Source organism: Panulirus ornatus, chromosome 4 (genome assembly GCF_036320965.1).
Source record: "Panulirus ornatus isolate Po-2019 chromosome 4, ASM3632096v1, whole genome shotgun sequence".
Lineage (NCBI taxonomy): Eukaryota > Metazoa > Arthropoda > Malacostraca > Decapoda > Palinuridae > Panulirus > Panulirus ornatus.
The window spans coordinates 77,434,281-77,457,973 of record NC_092227.1 but is presented as its reverse complement, the minus strand read 5'-3'; positions in this window follow the sequence as shown (position 1 = coordinate 77,457,973).

Below are 23,693 nucleotides of genomic sequence, written 5' to 3'. Positions count from 1 at the left end.
TGCTCCCTTACCTCTTGTATCCAAAGTCCTTGAAACTCACCTTTAGCTCTCACTTTCTCATACACTTACAATACCGTTCCCATCGGTCTACTGGTGACCTTCTCTTCCATATGAATCTTCTTAGGTCCTCTTCTCTCAGATCCTCTTTGGTAAAACTGTTGTCGAAGCTTTCGAGATCTTTAGGACATTTGAGCGAGTGTGGTGTAAGTTTTTGCTTTTCAAACTCCCTTCCTCTGGTGTTTCTGCCGCTCCCTGTCTGCTGAGGCATAGCTTCCTCTCCCGCTGTGCCATTGCAGGAATGAGCGATGATCGAGTGGCATATTCTCTTATCTTATCCACAATGGTGTTCCTCGTGGGATTCCTTCCAATAAGTAATATTTTTTTCAAGTTTCTGGGATCTCTGTTATCGCTATGATATTAGTTTTTTTTTTTTTACAGGTTAAATGATTTCAGTTCACAGCAGTTAATGTTAAAATTTCATGCTTTGATGTAGAGAAAAACGTTATTGGTTCACTTGCGAAGGCAAGGACGCTTGCTGGCAGGAGGGCTGAAAAGGCAGAAGGGTTTTTGATTCCACTCTGGCTAAAGAAGGAAATAGAAGATCACTCACTTCCCTATAAATGCAAACAGTACATCATATTGAGATGAATGAGTTTCCTGTAGATATGGAGGGGCTGCTTGCAAGGAAATTAATTAGAGAACTTACACAACTTTTAGAGAACATATCTGCAATGTTCAACACAGGAAGTTGTTGGCATGGCGTGGAGAGACCAAAATTGTTGCCAAAATGTTTACGTTTTTTGCAGGGATGAAGTGAGATGTCATTAAGGCTAGATACTAAGGAGACACGTGATCTTCAGAAAGAGAGCAAGGTAGGAACTATGTGTGTGTGTGTGTGTGTGTGTGCCGGTGCATCATTTAACCAGGTTACTGCTTCCCCCCATTCTGCGATGGTGCACATGTCCGAATCAGAGAGGCAATGTATTCAGGGCGAGGGAATGAACGAGTGCCGGAGTGAGGAGGAGGAGGGGGGAAAAATGGTTACGATGGAATCGTTAATGTAAGAATGAACAGGGCAAGAGGTTGAAGGAAAAATATAACCAATTGTGGACGGAGGAATGATGGCAGACGAGAGAAAAGAGACCCTGTGTTAAGCGGAAAGAGGGTTCTCATTTGACGTTTTCTTCAAAATGATAAATCTTTGTGGTGTGTGTGTGTGTGTGTGTGTGTGTGTGTGTGTGTGTGTGTGTGTGTCATGAAAAACCACACGTCCCTGGTTGAGTACTTGATTTTAACAGGAAGGGGGTGAGGGGAGGTGAATGTGGCCGACCATACTGGAAGTGTTTCCCGATGCAATGTCGTCTGGCAGCGCTGCCCATAGACGCAGACTACCGATTGCTGGAAAATTGCAGTCATGCACTCACGATTTTCTGTGTATGTACCTCACGTATAAACATCTGCGATAGTGGACCGGGGAAAATGAATTATCCATGAAGATATGCTCATGTCTCTGTCTCTGTAAGTGTCCCATATTTCATACGACAAGAGGCCGTACGTACAGGACGTCAACGAAGGCACTTTTAAACGTTTAGCAATAAACACTTATCATTCAGTCTCTCACAACACTTGCATAGAGACAACAAAGACTTTAACTTTAAATAAAACTTTTTGTGTTAATTTCGTAGAATCTTCTTATGGAGATAAGGTACATAGAATGGCAAACGTCCTGGGAATTCGTAATTAAGATTCTTGGAGACCCAATTTTTGCTAAGAGAACACCTAAAACACATTTACAGACCCGGGAAATATAGTGGACTAGCTACAACCGCTAAGGTTAGCAAACGAAAACGCTAGGGGGAGACTCATGACGACACAGAGGACCGAGTCTGTCTGTAGCTACAATCATATCCCACGAATTTCCTTTTCTTTTTTTTTCGTAATTACTCAAAGAAGAAACATTTAGCCACAATTCTGTTTCACTCTACTGCATCCTAATATTTTCAAGAATGTTTTGAAAAGTTTCGTTAATGATTTGGATGATTTTAGACGAATCACACCCAAGTATGAGCTATGTTAAACATCGATTTGATCATTTCTACAAGATAGCATAGTAAACTAAACGGTTACTCGTTACACTCCCAGTTATCTGTACGAAACAAACGTCAATTATATATATATATATATATATATATATATATATATATATATATATACATATGTTATTTATCTATTTTGCTTTGTCGCTGTCTCCCGCGTTTGCGAGGTAGCGCAAGGAAACAAACGAAAGAAATGGCCCAACCCACCCCCATACACATGTATATACATACACTTCCACACACGCAAATATACATACCTATACATCTCAATGTACACATATATATACACACACAGACATATACATATACACACATGTACATAATTCATACTGTCTGCCTTTATTTATTTCCATATACTTATAATTATTGTACTTTGTCGCTGTCTCCCGCGTTAGCGAGGTAGTGCAAGGAAACAGACGAAAGAATGGCTTCCCAGATGCTAGGGGTGGTGTGTAAATACCGTAACTACTTTTCTCGTGAACATCTACATCATATCTACAGAAATTCCACTCTTCTTAGTTCTGAGTACTATTTACTGTTGATGCTCGTCTGCCTCTCTACCAGTGAGAGTGGAATCAAAAACCTTTCCGCCTCACTCATTCCCTCTCACACCGCCTCTCTGTCCATTCCGATGTTGCTGCCTCCTCTCTGTTCTACAGGTATCATTCCGGCATCTGCTCTCTGTTTGTGTCCCCTGTCATGGAAGTCTGGACCCGAAGCTAGCTCCTAGCTCTCGCTGCCCTTAGTTTCTTTGTGAAAACTGACCACGCGAGGGTTGACCGTTCTGATAATTCCTTCCTTCCTCGAACAACGAAGCTGTGAATTCCTCTTCGTTCTCTCGCGTTTTTACCGTCCGATGATTTTCTTCATTTTCTTTCTCTCTGACTCATTTTCTTTTCGTCAGAGATGACCTTGTGTAGGACATGCTTTGTCTCTGCCATGGCGGGAACTATGAAAAAGAAGATGGTTAAGGTATTCCATCAACATGTCTTGTTACAGTTCACGATGTACTGAGGGCAAAAAAACAGGAATGAGTGAGACAAAGCTGACCAACACGGAAGAAAAGTGGTGAGTGATGAGAAAATTTTAAGACGTAAAAGACAGATTTAGCACAGAATTGTTGAGCAGATTATTCAAGATTTGGAACTAGTGACAATGTGAAGAACAAATTTGAACTTACTGTCTAGATTCTCTGAATTAAGATAGATACAATGATCACTTTGAACCATAATGTTAGAAAGTACTTAGAAGAAAACGAGCTTTATGGTGGATAAAGTGGATATAGAAAAAAAAGAAAATGGAAACATTCCATATACGATTACAGAACGGAACACCCAAAAGCAGAACTTACTCTGATCACAATAAGAGCAGCAACCAATCAGCGGTAGAAGGGAGGCCTAACAAGAGATGTGGGTGAAGATACGTCGCGTTTTTTTTCAACGGCATGAATGCAATGACGGATAAAGGGGGACGAGCGGCAGAGGAGAGAGAGAGAGAGAGAGAGAGAGAGAGAGAGAGAGAGAGAGAGAGAGAGAGAGACCGCTGGATGAACCAATTGACGGGAATATAACGAGAGAGAGAAAAAAGAAAAAGAAGTGGTTGAAACAGCCATAACAGATAATAGAAATTGGAAAGTCCATCGGGATGGATGGATGGATTACCATCGGAACTGTACGAGAGATGACGAGTCGTCACGAAGTCCACACATACTGGTATTGGTGATGAAATAGACACATGATGCTGAGGAGGGGAGACAACGTATAGTCCCGGAGGACTATACGACATTCACAGATGCACACAGCAGCAGTCTGAAATGTAAGAATCACAGGAGAAGAAAGATTATCATAAGGTGCCACACGCTCTCAAAACCCGTCGATGGTTCGTGAGTGAGGATCAAGAATACAAGTTGAAGATCATCTCGACGAAAGCCAATATGATCTCAGACCGGGAGGGTGTGCAATGGAGGGTGTACAATAGATTTAGTGATTGCACCAAAATTATGACTGAAGAAATCCTGGGAATGGGATTGTAAACAATACACCACGTTTTTTCCATTGAGAGAAGAAGAGAAAAATGATCAAGTCCGGAAACACGACGTAAGGGAGACAGTTAAGTACCAATAATAAGAATTACCAATACCCTTAATAAGAGCCTTTCAGCCTCTACACCACATGTAAAAAAACACTGTGAGGTTATATCCCGGAAATGGGAGGTGGTTCACTGTCGGCAGTGAAGTGAGACAGCTCAGTTGGATATCGCCTTATCTATTAATTTGATTAATGGACAGAATCGGATATAGATGTATTCTGAGGATAGCAGTTAGAAATTCAAAACTTTATGCTAATGATGTTCAATAATTCACGTAGGCAAGTGGAATCTTCAAAATGATCGAAGTAGATCTAAACCAAGATTTGAAGATAACTAGAAAGAAGACGACTGTGAGGAGGTTACGGTGAGAGAGAGAGAGAGAGAGAGAGAGAGAGAGAGAGAGAGAGAGAGAGAGAGAGAGAGAGAGAGATCTTGGTCAGGAGCGAAAAGTTGTAAAACTTTCCATGCTTTCAATTACTTGCGGACAAAGTTCAACCGAGGAAGATTAATAATGGAAGGGGAAACAACAGGATAAGTAAATACAACAGAGAGTCAGACGTGATGTCCTCTTTACCGAGAATAAGTATTACAAACAGAGTGAAGGCAGTTGATATTAAATCCTCCTCGTCTAGAAGTATTAGATCCTGCTAATTCGTACGGCTCTGAGGCGTGGACACTTGAATAAGGAACTTCCTGCTGTGGGCAATGCAACAAAACAAATGACGGCGCTGAAGACGGAATCGTACGATGTAAAGCGCATTGACGGATTGACATAGAAGAGTACATGAGCAAGTCTGGAGGCGAGAGCGATCTTGGATTCTATAGATGATGGGACATCAAAGTGGTGCGGGTATGAGAGGGAAGATCACAGTGGAAAAGTGACGAACACATAAAGTACAAAGGAAACCTGTAGGTGGCAGAACCAGGGTGAGGTGTATGGCAAGCGCTTGCATTAGCAGCATGGTGAACTGGGTCACACTGGAATGGCTGTGAGAACTGCTCCGTAATATAGTTAAGGAGTTGTAACTTATGATGCTCATCATCTAGCAAGGATTATTATCATTATTACCATCATTATCATTATCATTATCATTATTATTATCATCACTATTATTATTATTATTATTATTATTATTATTATTATTATTATTATTGTTATTACTATTATTATTATTATTATTATTTTTATTAATATTATTATTATTATTATTATTATTTATTACTATTATTATTATTATTATTATTATCATTATTATTATTATTATTATTATTATCATTATTACTATCATTATCATTATCATTATTATCATCATCATTATTGATGATGATAATATTAGTATTCCATATAATACGGAGTTTCATTACACATGCATTCCGGTCCCTTAAATCGTGTTTTCTTTCACTTAGTTACTTTTCCCACTGTACTAACTCAACCATTTGCTCTCGGATTATAATCTTTTCCACTCCCGTCAGAGAGGCCGGTCTGCCGGTCAGTGCATCTCCATGGTCTCTATACTTATAGAGAAGTGAAGATTACCCTCTTCCACTTCCTTGAAAGTGGTTACCCTCTTCCACTTCCTTGGAAGTCAAGGTTACCCTCTTCCACTTCCTTGGAAGTGAAGATTACCCTCTTCCACTTCCTTGGAAGTGAATGTTACCCGCTTCCACTTCCTTGAAAGAAGGTTACCCTCTTCCACTTCCTTGGAAGTGAATGTTACCCTCTTCCACTTCCTTGGAACTTAATCATTCTCCAACAACATCTTCCCCAGCCCATGGGGTGAAATTTCATCAGGACCAATTAGCCTTATACGAGTCTCGAACCTCCTAGTATTCATTGTTTTTCACGACCTCCTTTCCATTTCCCTTCCACTGGTATCGAGGCTATAAAATCCGCTACTGTCAGACCACTTTTGAGTTTGTTATCTAGTTCTTCGTACATCCTTGCAGCCCCCTCCAGAACTACCCTCTCTGAATCCCTCAGCCTTTCAATCTATTTCTCAACTAATAATTTTTTTTCTTGATGGCTTCGTAGAAAGGCTTTAGAGTACCTCCCGCCTACTTTACGGTTTTCATTTAAAAATCTATCTATTTCCTTCTCTTCTTTTTCTTCTCTTATTCCATACAGATGCTGGTTATCTGGAGTTCCGTCTGTACCTTCGTCTCAGCACATCACAAAATTCCTTCACTCATTACGTCTTCTATCTAGCCATTTTTTTCCCCCCTTTCTTACCTTTCCTTCGGTACCTGGGGCCTAAAGGCATCCGAGTTCTTCTATTTCTTTATCGTAAATTTCACAGAACCTTCCCTCACAAATGCCCTAGTTTCTGATTGCTGACCTCCGCCTCCTAATCGATGTTACCATAGTAATTGCTGAGTTCTATGGAGTTTCAGGGATTATATCTCTTCTTTGAGTTTGGTCTCACCTTTGCTCTCTCTCTTCACGTCCTCACTTAACACATGATCAAACTGAGTCATTTGCACGATCTTCCCAAATGGATGATCACATTTGAGATGTTATTTGACTTTGCCCTTATGGTTCTGAGTCGTACAAGTGCCGTACATTGCAACAAGCTTGGCTCCTAACGAGTACTGAATAATTGATGCAACTCAGAGATAATGAATTAAGAATACTATGAACGTCTGTTGGCCTGTCACAATAAAAAGAGGATGGATAAAGGCAGCAAGTATGAACATGTACATGTGTTCCTATGAGTCCACGGGGAAAATGAAACACGAAAAGTTCCCAAGTGCACTTTCGTGTAATAATCACATCATCAGGGGAGACACAAGAGAGAAATATAACAGTCAGTTGATGTACAGTGAAGAGACGAAGCTAGGACGCCATTTGGTAAACATGTGATTGTCCAAAACATACATGTGTATATATGTGTATATATGTATATGTTTGTGTATGTATGCATACGTTGAAATGTATAGGTATGTATATGTACGAGTGTGGGCGTTCATGTATATACATGTGTATGTGGGTGGGTTGGGCTATTCTTTCGTCTGTTTCCTTGCGCTTCCTCGCTAAAGCGGGAGACGGCGATTAAGTATGATGAAATAAAATATGATATATATATATATATATATATATATATATATATATATATATATATATATATATATATATATATATATATATATGTGTGTGTGTGTGTGTGTGTGTGTGTGTGTGTGTTTGTGGTGCGTGTGTGTGTAGCAAAATGTGAAGCGTTACTCCCTCATAAGTCAACACGTAATCATATCATCAAAATGAGCCAACAATGGTCATAAAGTACTCGTTACCGAGTGGTAATTGGTGCAGTTTTTGTTTAGAAAATTAATCCTGAAATTATATGTAATTCGCTCATGATTTTTGCTTCATTATGATTTCAACTATTTACAATTTTACTTCTGAATGAGAAAACCTTTTTATTTATTTTTTTTTCACCCAGGACACAATCAGACTGGATTCCCCTTTTGACTGACGATTGGATGTGTTTGAGGATTTTGGGTACGTTTTGACTGAATGACATTTTTTTTACTTTGATTACCTTTTGAATTTCAGATTATCTTTTAATTGTATCAAAATTTTTCCTTCGTCGCGGTTTGATCTGTGGATACATTTCAACACGACTGTGTTCTGACCTAGTCACAGATTTGTTCAGATTTGAATACTTAAAGCCAGCACAAAGGCACTCCAATGATAGCAAGATTCGTAACGAAATTCTAAGAGAATAGATATACTGAGTTTCTCAACTGACGTAACAAAGTGTGTATAGACAAAAAAAAAGAGTAAGAAACGCTTTCATAACTGTGCATGTATGTCCATGATCCACTTCAACACCATGGGAAGTGTGTGTGGATGATGTTGTGGAGGATGTATGTATATACCAGACCCACCCAGTTGAAATGGGAATGGAGCAACGATAATCAATTTACTAGTTAGCTGGAAACTAAGTTTCAAACTTTGTATATCTTTTATGTATATTTTACTTTGGATCTCCGTCATGTAGCATTTAGCATTACTTTCCATGAAGTATTTACGGGCTGCCCATGGTCCAGTGTATAGGTTCGAATTCTGGTTGCGGCGGTCGATCCACAGTCAACACAGCTGTTCATCCACACCTAAGGGTTGGTCGACAAAATGGGTACTTGGCTAGAGATTGTCATGGTTTAAGTAAAACCTCATACTTCAAACATTAATAACCCAACTAGGCCAATGGACTGCCAAGCATACTTTGACCACTCACTTTCCTGTAGACTTAGGAAAAGACAACAAACTTCTTAAATTCAATACGTAATAGAATGACATGGGTACACGTAACATGACAATTAGAATGTGCGTCAGCACGCAATGACTTGAATCTTAATATCTAACTGGTCAGGAACATATGCCGTAGCAAAGTGTTGCAGCGTTCACTCTCTGACCCCATAAGAATATTGGAGTTCCCTCCTGGCCATCCTATAGGTTGATCTGAGTATCTCTCTAAATGACTGGTCAGTAGGTTGCATCATTTGAAATGACCTTACCATCTGAGGCAGCAAGGCGACCGCTGCAGATCACACTGGTAAAGTCTACAAGGGACTCACCATTAGCAAAACCAAGCCAGAAAATAGGTGTTCCAATCCTCCCTCTTTTTCCCTGGATTACTTGACGTCAAAGGGTGTTGCCAACCTCAGCAGCAGCGTCAGTCTACTTTATCTATTCTTAGTTTTGGGTTTAGGAATTTAAAGTCCTCAGAATTACGAGTGCTCGGACTATCATGATGACCCTAACTTGATGTGTTTTAGCTTCACTTGTATCAGGATGTAAGTAGAATTTATGGAAACAGGATGTAAGAGTACTGGAACTATAAACTCAGACAGGAAGAGGTTACACGTGATGAAAAGAAAAGAAATGAATGATGGAATGAACAGTTTTCAGAATCATTCAACGTGGACTGTGAGGAAGGTTGAGGAGGGATTGGATAAGACGTTGGTGATGATGACCTACACCCACCTGAAAGTGGCTGAAAATGTGCCTGAAACCGTAACTCGCAAGGAGAATGTGGCCACCATTGGATTGCAAGAACTAGGGCGAGGCATCGTTGCAGAGCCACGTAACGAACTGTGAGGAGAAGGAGGAGGATAAACCTTTGAGGGAATCAGTACTCTGGGGTGAGAGGAGCACCGTAGACCAGGTGTATGTTTTAAGATGACCTTTGGGGAAAATAAAAGTGTTGAAACCATGATACAGCATAGGTTAAGTTCCCTATTGTTACCCATGCAACACACACACACACACACACACACACACACACACGCACACACTCTAACTCTCTCTCTCTCTCTCTCTCTCTCTCTCTCTCTCTCTCTCTCTCTCTCTCCCTCTCTCCAAGCAACGATAGAAGTTTTACATAACAGACCTTACACGCACACACAAAAAAAAAAATCCATTGAAGATGGAAAAGAGGAGTAATCATCACCAGGTTCTCTTCACATTTCAAATCTGAAGATAGCACTCAAGACTGGTAATTAGTTTCTGCTGGCGGGAGGTAACTGATGAATATAAAGTAAAGAGATGAAAGTATAGAGAAGACACCTGGGAAACACGTGAATGAATTACGTTGCAGTGTATGTCAACTCCAAATGATTATAGAAGACCTGATGGCCCATGACGAGGCTAGTCTGCTGGAGGTGAGTAATATAATCCTAAATTGTTAATCTAAAAGACCAAAAATGCCCTCCCTTTCCACCACCACTCCGGCGTATCAGCCAGCAGGAAAATAGCTGTGAAGGAACACCGCGCGGTATAAAGAGAATATAACGACATGGAAATTTTATAGGAAAGGGCGAACGGAAAACGCATTTTGGTTCAGTTACGTCCACCGGATGCCCTGGGGGAAGAAGGACTGCAGCCGCTACTCTGTGGTAAAGAGTTGAAATGTGCGTTGAGTGTCATTTCTGAACTGGATCATTTATCAAGGGTGTCATGAAGGAATGTACTTCGTCGTGTTTTAAATGTACTTAGGGTGTTCTTGCTGGCTTGGTCTGGTGAGAGGGTTATTCTAGTACTGTGTTGATTCTAACTCTAACTCTACTGTGTTAACTCTAACTCTACTAAACGCATATTACATACGCGTTTAGTAATATTTCTGAACTGGATTACTTATCATGGGTGTCATGAACGAATTTATTTCGTCGTGTTTTAAATATACTTACGGTGTTCTTTGCTGGTTTTATCTGGTCCAAACATGTGATTGTCCAAAACATGTTTTGCATAATCACATGTTTACCAAATGGCGTCCTAGCTTCGTCTCTTCTATGTATATCAACTGACTGTTATATTCCTCTCTTGTGTCTCCCCTGATGATGTGATTATTACACGAAAGTGCACTTGGGAACTTTTCGTGTTTCATTTTCCCCGTGGACTCAAGATGAAAGAAAAAGGAAATGAATGTACAAGGAAAAGATTTAATCGAGAAAGAATAAATATACTTATAAAGTTGATGAGACAAACTCTGAAGAAATGGATAAGTATTAAAAAGAACCACATCATTATCACAGTGGGAGGTGTAAATTTGTGATAACATCCTCCGCTGTATATGAAATCATTTACTAATTTGAGACCCGCAACAAGGGAATGCACAAACAATAACTGATACACAAATATACAAATACAGAATGTAATTTCAGGCATCTTGGAGTGTACTATCGTACTACTGATACTAAGAGTATTAATGGTTGGATCGATGCCATTACCACACCTACCAAGAATATCCAGAAAAGGAGATGGCAGACACTGTAACACGCTCAAGAACCTGATGAAGAAATATTGTATGATGATGGTGAACGGAGACACAAATTAGACCAGGAGAAATAGAGTCAAAAATTAAAGAAAAGAACCAAGTTGCAGACACTACTGGCAGGATAGAGAAGTGGAATAAAACAAAACACAAATCAAAGCCCAGTTTGTGGAGAGCAGGTTATGTCGACGACAACAATGACAAATACCACTGGGACCATTTACAATGAACAGCTTCGCCTACATGGTGCATAATGCGTCCCTATCATGTCCACACGAGCAATTGTTCCCCCCTCTGGCTTCACAAAATGAGTGTGGACACAGTAATTCAGTTGTGCCCGACATCATCTGTACACAACACAATGCTCTAAGCAACTTTGGAAAAAAAGTGGCCCCCATTTTTTTTTCTATCCCCCCCAACCCCTACCCGTTTTCTTTTTTTTTTTTCCACCAACGAGGCTTTGATGTTATAGATTAACACTATTTACTTCCCAGTGTGACGCGCGGATTATGTGATTTAGCACATCCTGACTCATACATTTGCTTGAAAAGTTGGCTGTGCTCTTTTTGGCTGTTTTGTGGCCACAGCATATTACAACCCCTCACCTACCCTCTCCCCGCTTCCTCCCTCCCCTCTTCCTCCTCCTCCTCCTCCTTCTCTTCCAAGGCCCGGAGCCTCATGACTTAGCGCAGCTCTCCAAGCCCTCTAATCAAAGGCTTTGGCCTTAGGATATAACGCAGTTCCTAAAAGCCGTGGGTGGCTTCATGGCGTTACAACTCCCCTTATGTCTGTGACCTCATAACGTAACACGACCCTCCAAGGCCATGGCCTCACAGCATGACACAACCCTCCAAGGCCCTGATCATATAGCAATACACACCACTCCAAACCCGTGACCTCTTAACATAAATCCCTCCAAGGCCACATGACCACACAAGCCAACATATCCCTCCAAAGCCATAACCTTCGAGAATAGCAAATCCCTCCAAAGCTATGACTTCACATCATATCGTAGCCCTCCAAGGCCGTGATCTCGTAACACATCCCTCTATGGCCATGCCCTCAAAACGTAACATATCTCACAACATAACACCGGCCCTCCGGGTGACCTTCATCCCACAACATAACACAGGCCTCCAAAGCAGTGATACCACAACAAGACACAGGCCTCCAAAGCAGTGATACCACAACAAGACACAGGCCTCCAAAGCAGTGATACCACAACAAGATGCAGCCTTACATGGCCATAGATTCTCTATACATCTATACCGAATCTCCATTTTAGCTGTCTCCACATTCATCCCATCATTGGCCAATCACCATAGCATAATGCTGTTCATCATAATGCCCTAAGATGACGAAGTAAAATTCATAATGCTTCCTGCTTGTGGTGTGATTCCTCTGCTCATATCTCTGTACAGCTGCCTGTCAATGGGAGTTCCACGTATGAAATGCTGAAGTGTGTAATCCAAAAGGTGGATGAAATAACCGAGGCTGTTGTACTCTCTTGTTCGACACTATCTATTGATGGGACGAAGTAAAGATGCGATAATCGAATTGATAAAGTGAATGTGTTTAGGTTTGTTATCATACATGAGTTGAACTAAGTCATAAAGACTTATAAATTAAATAGTAGTGATGATTTATCGACAGGAAGAAGACACAAGGTGATCATATGAACACCGTGCACGCACTCACACACACACACACACACACACACACACACACACACACACACACACACACACACACACACACACACACATCTGGCTTAGAAATGTGTGTGTGTGTGTGTGTGTGTACACATAGCAGTAAAGACATGGTGCATATATATATATATATATATATATATATATATATATATGTGTGTGTGTGTGTGTGTGTGTGTGTATGTATATAAAGGTTAAGAGATGGGGAAATACGATTGTAAAACGCTCTCCCTTTCACACACGCACACACAAAAACACACACACACACACACACACACACACACACACACACACATACACACCAGCAAGACAATAACTCTCAACAGGATAGTGTAAAGACGACAGTTTTTGCACACCTTACATAAACAATAGCAAACTCCAAAACAAAAACCACCAAAAATATTTTCCCACTATAATCTACCACGAGTAGCCTTTCCCAGATTACTACTATCCATTTGGTGGCATCAGACGAGGAGAAGAGACAGGCTTAAAACCCCCGACCCCACCTCCCTCCTCTCCCAGATGAGACGCCTGGAAACAACCGGTGGCGAGTTCCATACCAGGGATCATAACGCTCACCTGGGGAGGTGGGGTAACTGGTCATAACCAGAGACAAATTTTAATAGGATACGTTCACGCTCTGTGCCTGAATGGGTTGGGACCAGAGCTCTTCCCCCTGCGGTGAGGGAGGAAGGGGGAAGGGACAGACGGAGGGAGAGGAGGAGGAGGAGGAGGAGGAGGAAATTACCAGCCCAAGTCTTCCCTCAGGTGGCTGTGGCCCTGTGGTGATGGCTGGGGTTTATATACCACGTCTCCCCGGCTGAAGATCTAAGGGTGGGGGGTTAGGTGGAGGTTAGGTAGGGGGGAAGAATGAGGTGGGTCAGGGAAATCCTAAAGCGTATATACGCATGTTGTGAAAAACGCTTACAAGTGATAGTGATCACGTGATGAGGATCTTGCGTCCACAAGTTGTTATTCTACGTTTTCTGATTCACATATTGGACACATCTTTAGCAGTTGACGCTGGACGGATTTACAGCGTGATTCTGTGTGCCCTTTTCGTACGGTATAGCGTTTTTTAATGCTCCTTCGTATGGTAGAGCGTTTTTTTAATGCCTTTCCGTACGGTATAGCGTCTTTTAGTGCCCTTTCACACGGTGTAACGTTTTTAATTCCCTTTCACACGGTAGAGCGTTTATGAATGCCTGTCACACGGTAGAGCGTTTATTAATGCCCTTCATACGGTATAGCGCTTTTTAATGCCATTTCGTAAGGTATAGCGGTTTTTAATACCTTTTCGTACGGTATAGCATTTTTAATACTCTTTCGTACGGTGTAGCGTTTTTTTATGCCCTTCCGTACGGTGTAACAAGGTGATTTATACATGATATACCTTAAACACTGCAGTCTGTTTATAATCACTGATCATTCGTTGTTACGAACAGTAGTTGCATTCTCGTAATTTTTTTTTTTCAATTTTTTTGAGATTTTTTTCAGTCTAAGTGACTTACTAAGCTGTTGCTCAGATCCCGGTTCCTCTTGCTCTATCTCCCTTTCTCTCTTTCAATTCCCTTCACGTAGAGTTCTCTTTAATTTCTCTCTGACCCAAACCAGTCCACCATTTCTAGCATCCCTTGTGACAACCCACCCACCCCACATATTCCCCCCCATTCCCTCTCTACCAGTGTGTAATCCACCCATCAAATAAAAAAAACAAACTATGAAAATCATACGAATCATTTCCATTTGCATCTGGCGCTCTTTAATTCAACACCTGTTGTTATATGGCCAGACATTAAAGCTCTCACTACCCCGCCATCAATTAGTGCGTTAATCAGCCATGACAACATAATGAATCAGTGTACTCACCCCCAGGTTTACCAACACTCTCGTCCTATTGCTGACTCATACATTTTAATGCACATACAGAGGCCACCAGATTTCCCACTCGATAGTTTTCCACGCCCCACCTACTCCCAGCCCTCAGTAAATAAATATGTCTGTGTTATTTTTCACGGGTGAACCTATGAGAATTCTTTTTCTTTTCCTATTAATCAAGTGAGTTCTGCTCCATCTCCTCCAGAGACGCAACTATCTTTTTATTGCTTTATATTAGCTAAGACGGTCTTCCATCGCATCTTCTCACTAAAGTCTATTTTCCAGTCTCACTCACCTTCACTACCCTCTTTCCACACATTATAATCTCTTATCCTAAAGCCTCTACAAACCCTCCTCCCTTGTCTTCCAAGCGAGGAGTACTCATCCTCCTCGAAGGTTTCAAGCTTGCGTATCGAAAGGTGCGTGGATATAATCAGGTTAAGAAGAATGGAGAATCAGGTAGTGTATTTGGACAGAGGAACTTAATTGTTCTGGCTCTAAGTGACACAATATTCAGAGAGATAGGGCTTTACATACTCTTAATACCCTGGGTACATCTACGACACTGGAGACACTGAACACCTACTGTTCAGTTGCCCTCCACACATAGACGCACATAAAATGACTACACGTTATGACCTTTGGTTCCATCCGGTGGACGTGGTCGGCCTCCTGAGCGCTGTGGGAGCACCATCAAAAGAGAGACAGACTCCTAGGAAGGTACTGTATATATATATATATATATATATATATATATATATATATATATATATATATATATATATATTCCCACGAGTCCACGGGGAAAATGAAACATGAAAAGTTCATTTTCCCCGTGGACTCATAGGAATATCTTGATCACGCGCAAAATTGTGATCCTTTCCAATATATATATATATATATATATATATATATATATATATATATATATATATATATATATATATATATATATATATATTCCTGACAACTTATTCACATTACGCTGAACTTTGCTGCCAACTTTTGAATCCTCTTGTTCAGTGAATGCATCACTCCCCTCAGGATATATATATATATATATATATATATATATATATATATATATATATATATATATATATATATCAGTATCCTAAGGCTCAGTACTTCTTCAATAAGTCTATTCTAGTCTCAATATTCCAGGTAATCGCCTCCCTCCCCATTGCACCTGCGTCAGCATTAAACATCCATGGTGACACGACATCCCTGTCTCCCTCAACGTAGATGCTAAGCCAGTCACCCTCCCACTTCCCCTGACGAACCACTTTCATAAATCAGCTCATTCGCCTTCAGCAACTATACCTCTGGTTTACAGGCCCATACTAGTTCAAAAACAGACATACATCATTCCCGTATGCCTTTTTTACCACATGCATCACACCTTGTATATATATAGCTCTCTCTTATCATTAGTCTTCTTATTTTTCAAACTGCAATCGCTTATTCCACACAGCTCCTTCATCTGTAATATCTTACTGGTTATGGCAGATCTTTGCCCTGGGACATGATTACTCACTCATTATCAACCCGCCACAAAGGTTTCTCCCCCTTCAATCACGTATTAAACTAATTCTTCTTCGGTGTTATCATTTGTCTTTACAGCGATTACCTCTTTTGCATCCTTCAATGGTACTTCATCCATCCATTTCCCTGTCATATAAACCACTCCTCGACTTCCATCAACTGGTAGACTGAGAGCTTTTGCACGTTAATTATATTCCTTTGTTTAACCATCTTTCCCGAGTCTTTGTTCAAGCTTGGAATTCTTTCTTCCTTCACTCTTCTGTAGCGTTCCCTTAACCTAATCAATCTCTCTGATTCAGTGATAAATTTATTTCCTTTTTTATCTTCACGCCTCTAATCAGGCATTAACACACACTCTCGTCTTCTGCCTAGAGTAACTGAGGAACATACAGTTACCTCAGGCATCTTTTGCATCATGTAGGATGTATTCTAACTGAATACTTGCTTAGATTTCCCTCTGACATCATTTACATAACGTTGGATGTACTTAAGTTGTAACCTTGCTTAACTTCTTTTTTCTGATCCCAAGATAAGACATTGTTCTTCCTTTCTTCACTGCGTCGGACATTATTTCTTTAAACTCCTTATGGACATCTCTTAGTTTCCTCGTCATATATATGTCTTACTTTGGTCTTCTAGTTAGGATTCTAGTTAGATTACTCCACGTGTATTAGAATTCTGATGTGACTTTTTCTCTACACTTCTGTCCATTATCACTTACAATTTCAGGAGCCCAAAGCCATTTATCTATGAATTTATCCGATATTCAATACACTCCACTTAATCATGCTTCTTACGTGCCTTAAAACTTTGGACCTTGTTCATACGCGCTGCTTACGTGGTTCTAAACACGGAGCATCATACATGCTCCCTATGTGGCTCTGAGTTTTGAGTATCATACATTCTCTCTACGTTCTTCTAAACTTTGAGCATCATACACGCTCTTTACTTGGTTCTAAACTATGAGCATAAGACGTGCTTCCTACGTGGTTCTGAACTTTGAACATCATACGTGCTTCCTACGTGGTTCTGAACTTTGAGTATCATACGTACAGGCTCTCTACGTTCTTCTAAACTTTGATCATTCATATCAACCACTTTTCATATTTTCATTTCGTTCTTAAACCTGGATACACTATGACTGACTTATCTCCATGTGTTACGACATACAACGTTTCATAGTCCCTTAGCCAGTGTACACTATACCTCATGCTTAGCCAGGGAAATCGTTCGAGAGAACGTAAAACAAAATAGTCTAAGGCAAAGCTCCTGGAATCTATTTTCTCTCTTTTTTTTTCATCATTTGCACTCTTGCCAGGCGCTTTCTGTCTCCCTGTGACATTTTCCTCCTCGCCAGTTGCACCAGCCTAAGAACTAAGGTCCTTAAGCACTGTAATCCCTCATCCCTCCCGATTCTGCCAAATCTCCACCAGCTTACGCCAAAACTTTTATCTCACCTTTCGTTACCGTTATCTTTGGGGGACACATTTCACCCACTCCATCATTCATCAGTTTCAGGTTTCCGTCTAAATGTGTTAAGTTTCAATTTTCAATGCCCTGGTTTTGTAAGTTTGCTTCTTATATGTAAAACTTTATCGTCATTCGAATTCTTTTCTTTTTACGTACTTCCAGATCTGCTGATTTGGACGAATTCATAGTTTTTCTTTTAAATATTCAATTATCCATTGATTTATTCCTGAGTTTGTTTTTAAGGGATATCTGTGTCTTGTATGTCTATCATGTACCACATATTTGTTACATAGACTTTGGGTCTCAGAGACGTATGTGTTTGCTTTTGCGCAAACTTCCACTCGCTCCTACGTTACCATACAGTCCACTTATAGTCTGTCTTTGTCTTCATTATTTATCTTTTTCCTCATTCATATTCAGGCACATTAGTGTGATTCATCTCAGGTGTGTGTGTGTGTGTGTGTGGAAAGAGAGAGAGAGAGAGAGAGAGAGAGAGAGAGAGAGAGAGAGAGAGAGAGAGAGAGAGAGAGAGAGAGAGAGAGAGAGAGAGAAATTTAAATTTCTCACGGAAACGGGTACATCAAGTCAAATTTTCAGAAAAATGTGAAGATACGTGAAATACCCTCTCTTAGAAACTCACCCATGAGATCGCTTTTGTATATTGATGCGAAAATGAGACCATGTGGCCATTCAAGCTCCCCAGACATCTTCCAGTGGATACAAAAGTATCCAAGGAAGCATCTTCTACCTGCTCAAGGAACATCCTATCAATGGCATGTAAGGAGATCAGAGAAACTGAGGGAAACTGACTTACACCAAGTTGGTTCCCTGTTTCCAAAGCTTCTTACCAGTCATTCAAACACGAGGCAAAATATATATATATTCGTTCAGTTTGCATCATTATGTCATATATGAAGGTGTATTGAGCTTTTATATTCTGAATAGAAGAAATATGTTGAGAGAGAGCCGCAATGTTTAAGAAGCTTTACACCTATTCGATCTGTAAGATTGGCTCCAAATGATAGCATATTTGTGGTCTAAGATGATAAGGGACACACACACACACACACACACACACACACACACACACACACACACACACACATATGTGTGATGCGCCGAAACCACAGCTCTCTATGGACAACCAGGCCCCACAAACCTTTCTATGGTATCATTCCTCAACCTCTTCACACGCTCCTAAGATACACATGTAGAAATGAGAAGATTCACTTGGAAATAGAGAATATAGAGAATCTTGTATCATAACCATGGGTGTAGATTGGTCACAAAATTACTGCAAGAACCACTGAAGATTCCATGGGATCATTAGTATGAGCCAAAAAAAGTAAAGATCTGGTATGTGAGCAAGAGATACCTGACCAAAGACAGCGGGGGTGATCGGAGTAATGTATGGTAGGGGTATTACTGCAGGAAGATCGTCTCTCACGAAATCTTCTTACAAGGCATTGGAACATGAATGAAGGTAATTGGATTCTAAGATATAGTGACAGACTTGTACTGGAAAGAAGTGTTGTATGTTCCATTAAAGTAAACTCTGAAACGAGTCAAAATGAATTGGAGACGAGAACTATAATAGGGTCGTCTGCCTTTAACGTGTGCTGGCGAGGTAGCGTCAAGAACAGAGGACTAAGCCTGAGAGGGAATATCCTTACTTGGCCCCCTTCTCTGTTCCCTATTTTGGAAAATCATATATATATATATATATATATATATATATATATATATATATATATATATATATATATATATATATATATATATATATATTCACCTATGCCTACGCCAGATATCCATTAATCAACCAATCTCCAAGAGAAGGATGAACCGCTGGTTTGGGTGTCAGGCCACAACTCTGTACAAGATTCGAACCACTGCGGTCCTCTGCTTCATTCGCAGGCAGAGACGCTAACCACGAACACAGCGGAAGCTTAGACCCTTTCGAAGCATTTTCTATAGCGGCTACACAGAGTGTTGGAACCTTTGGCTAAACGCTATGACAGCAGTACTACGATCGTAAAAAGATTTCAGTCTCATATTTCAGTCTCATATTTCAGTCTCATATTGTCCTTGTTTCCTTCAGTTTGAGATAGCCACAACTGTGTCTTACATGTGTCTCCTTCATCGTCTCCTTCCTCTCCAACTCTGTCTTTACTATTCTCAACGACTCATTACGTTTAACAGTCTTTAATAGTCTGATTTGATTCCCTTTATCGGTAATGTGTGCGTTGTCTGTCTATGGCGTCAGAAAGAGTCTGGTTGAACTCTGGTCTTAAGCAGTATTTAGAGTACAAGTAATGAGGATACAGACTACAGAGTGGGGTAATGAGTTATCTCTGACCGTAGTTCCTGCAAGCAAAAGAGCGATGATCATGGCACGCCATTCAGTTTGTAAAGTCAATCATTTGAGTTACATTTGCAACACTTTCACACTTCTCAGACGCAACATGGAGAGAGCTGTCAGCATACTTATTCTGCGTTACTTTGTTTTTTAGTCTCGAGATTAATTACGCATTCAAAAGCATTAATCTCAGCTTCATGTTAAGGTGAAGGTTATGATCGAAATTTATCTCAGGACTGGAATAAGCTGGTGCATGATGACCGCTGTAGCATCGATAAAACACATTCATTCCTTTATGAAACAAGTGAGTCTAACGTGATCTCGATGACAACCACTCCCATGAATATGTTTGGATTACACCATCTGTATTCAATTTGGAAACATCACTTCTCGCTAACCTGGTAAATAACTCTCTTTGTCAACATTGTACCCTCCTACCTACCCACCTTTAGAAACTAATGACACAAACTGATACACTTAGATCACTTCTTTCTCACCACCTCTGACTTCCTAACTGTTCCTTTTCCTTTCCATAGTCTGTGTCATCATTATGCTTCTCCATGACTGTCTTTCCCATTCCTAGGAGCATCTTGTCGTCTACACGCTCCATCTCCAGGTCCCACTCTTTCTACCCTTTCTGTCACCTCCCATTCTATTTCTTCCTTCTGCTGCTGTCTCTCCCTCTGTCCGTTTCACCCCTGGACCCATCTCCCTCGATTCCCTTTTTCCTCATCCCTCTCTACCTCTGTCTATTCTGTCTCTAGCTTCTTCCGTCTGTTCTGGACTCATACGCAGAATCTGCTACTTACCCTTAGATCAATAGATATCCATATTGTATCGCCAGGAGTTATATAACAGCGGTTAATTCCACGTCTCTATTAGTCCTCAACACATGCATAGTTGTTATGAAGGAATCTAGTTTGGTAGACACACAGCGATTAACAGGCAACTAGTCAAATGAGATGCAACAGAGGGATGGTTGAATGAGAATAAAAGTGAAACGCACAATAAAGTAACTTTGTGTTGGGGAAATTCTCGTAAACATGAATAAGATGTGGCGGTAGGTTGTCTCGTATATCTCGGAAGGCGAGTGGGTAATTCTAGGCCAAGGAGATGGAAAAAACACAAGAAATATCATCATGAACTGAGATGCGTATAAAATGTTTATGTATCAACGCATACGGATGCTATCATGTAGATCCAAACAGCATTGGTTTGGGAATATAAGGAAATCCGTGGGGTGAAAGTCGGTTATGTGGTAAGGACTGGAGGTGGCACGAGCGAGTGGGAAAAGTGGCATTTTACGAAGACGCCCCTAACGATGTCATCAAATGTTTAACGTTGTGGTTTAACATGCAAGGGCTGTGTGGACCTGCACCGCCGCCTGCATATAGATAAAGTGAGGGAGGCATATTCATACACGCCAGTGTAAGGTGTGAGGGGGGAGCGTTGGAGGTGTTCTTCCGCTTGTCCAGTTACTACCTGAGGCTTGAGGGAGCAGGATTTGGGTTGGCTTTTGCTACTTTTCTTTAACTCCTGACACGACGGTATAACCTTCGGGTTCGGTGATGGTCTGGCCTTTGGCCTGACCCTTAAAAGGTCTGGTTATACCGTCATATCTATGGGTCGTACTACCATGTGCCTTTGTGAACAAGGGTTGTACCGTCGAGTTACATAGGCAAAGTAATACTGTCATTAGTAACTCAATGAGTTGAAGAGTTGTGCGAGATTTGTGCAAATACTCCATCGCACCATTTTAAAACAGTAAGTCCTGCTGGTGCAGTGGGCTCAGAAGTAGCTCTACGTCCATGTGGGTTATTAGAGATAAAATCTGTTGACCATACGAATAAATATGATGTATGCTACTCGAGAGTGGTACACGGGAACTTGTCTACCCAGGCCGAGACTTCGGTGTGGACACACATCAGTGTTGAAACTTTGGGCTGCCATTTCAAAAGGAGATTGATGTCGTCTGGCTTGTCCCTTTCAGGCCCAGGAGCTCCAACAGCCCATGGTACACACCTCTAGCAGTGCAATCGAGACTAGTCAGTAGGGCACAGTGTGAGTTGTGAGCTAAATGTCATACGGGGAACAAAGGGATGGAGAGAGTGAGGGGAGACGCTTAGAAAGCCACTCTAGGATGCAATGGTCAAGGAGAATTGTTGGGCAGAGCCTTTGTATGTCTCAAAAGTTCACAATGTCAAAGATCTTCCTTTTCAATGTAAGGCTTCCGTCATGGAAACTACCTCAGTTACTTTGATTCATTTTGTTAAAGTTCCTAATTGGAATCTGATCCAGAGACTTTAGAATATGTTATACATATCGATTGTCAGATCTCATGAACTGCGTTTTCTTGGTAGGTTTAAAGACCCTCTAGAGATTATTCTAGTGAGCTCCGCTTTCTAAGGACACTCTCTTCAGCTGGTTGACTGAGGCTGACATAAAATGTGTGTGGGTGTGTGTGTGTGTGTGTGTGTGTGTGTGTGTGTGTGTGTGTGTGTGTGTGTGTGTAAGATGGAGACTTGGTTTGTGTGACGGATGGAAGTACAAAAAACAAATGAACTTAAAAAAAGAATACCTGAGATGAATCACACAAATATATATATATATATATATATATATATATATATATATATATATATATATATATATATATATATATATATATATATATGATAGAAATAAAACCCTCTCCCACTCTTGATATTACTCTAAAAGAGCATTATCTAAAATCTCTCATTTTACAAATAGATTTTAGTTCCAGAAACATTTGGATACAAACACTGAAGCATAAATATGAGCGTCTTTTCATAACATATAAAAAAAAGTAATCACTCAATCATTTTTGCATATTTTGCGAAACACGACGAAATGTTCAACTGTCCAACTCTGTCGATATGTAAGACTGAGTTGTCAGACAGATTATTTTTCTCTATTTGTACATTCAGTGGCGAGGGTAAGTTGCATGGCTGACTGTGACGTTTGTAAAGGTCTCAGACAGTGAAGGGGAGGGATGGCTACCTGACACTCCGACGTCGACTATGATTTCAAACTATTGTCTATACCTCCTTAGCCTTCACATCTGTCCCCGGTACCAGGTACCACAACCTTTACAAAACCAGTATTCTCAAGAAACACGACAGTTTCTACTGACTTCGTTTGAATTCCTAGGGATGACATATGAATCAGTGATGGATTTGGAAGGTCTTTGTGGCTTATATGTACGAACGATTTCAGTCCCTGCACCCAGTAATGTATACTTTCTTCAGGCCATACGTATCCCACTCATCTCCAAAGAGGTGACAGAATACCAGTCACTGTTGATTTTACGTTGCAATCAGAGGCTGTTCCAGACCTTAAGGACAACATAGGCCATCATTCTTGGAGAACAAGGGTTTTCCAGCGTTTGCTCGTAGGCTCTGCTGCAACACACAGGCGCAAGGACTAGGATAACACATATATACACACACGTAAACAATATCGCAATAATGTAAATGTCTGTTGAAATCGTTGCACTCACCACTGACACATGCACACACACACACACATTCACCAGTACAGTCTTAAGCAGCTGATTTAAGTGAGACTAATATTTTTTCTTTTCTGCTAACATCTATTGTTTGGAAAAGGCAGAAAAAAAGAACATATATCTTAATGTCGCTTCGTTTTACACTGCCGTCTTGGATAATCTTCTTTGATAGAAAGCCATCTCTCTCTCCGCATCACTTCCTAGTTCCCTTAAAACCCTTGATTTTCGCATATCCTCTCCACATTTTCC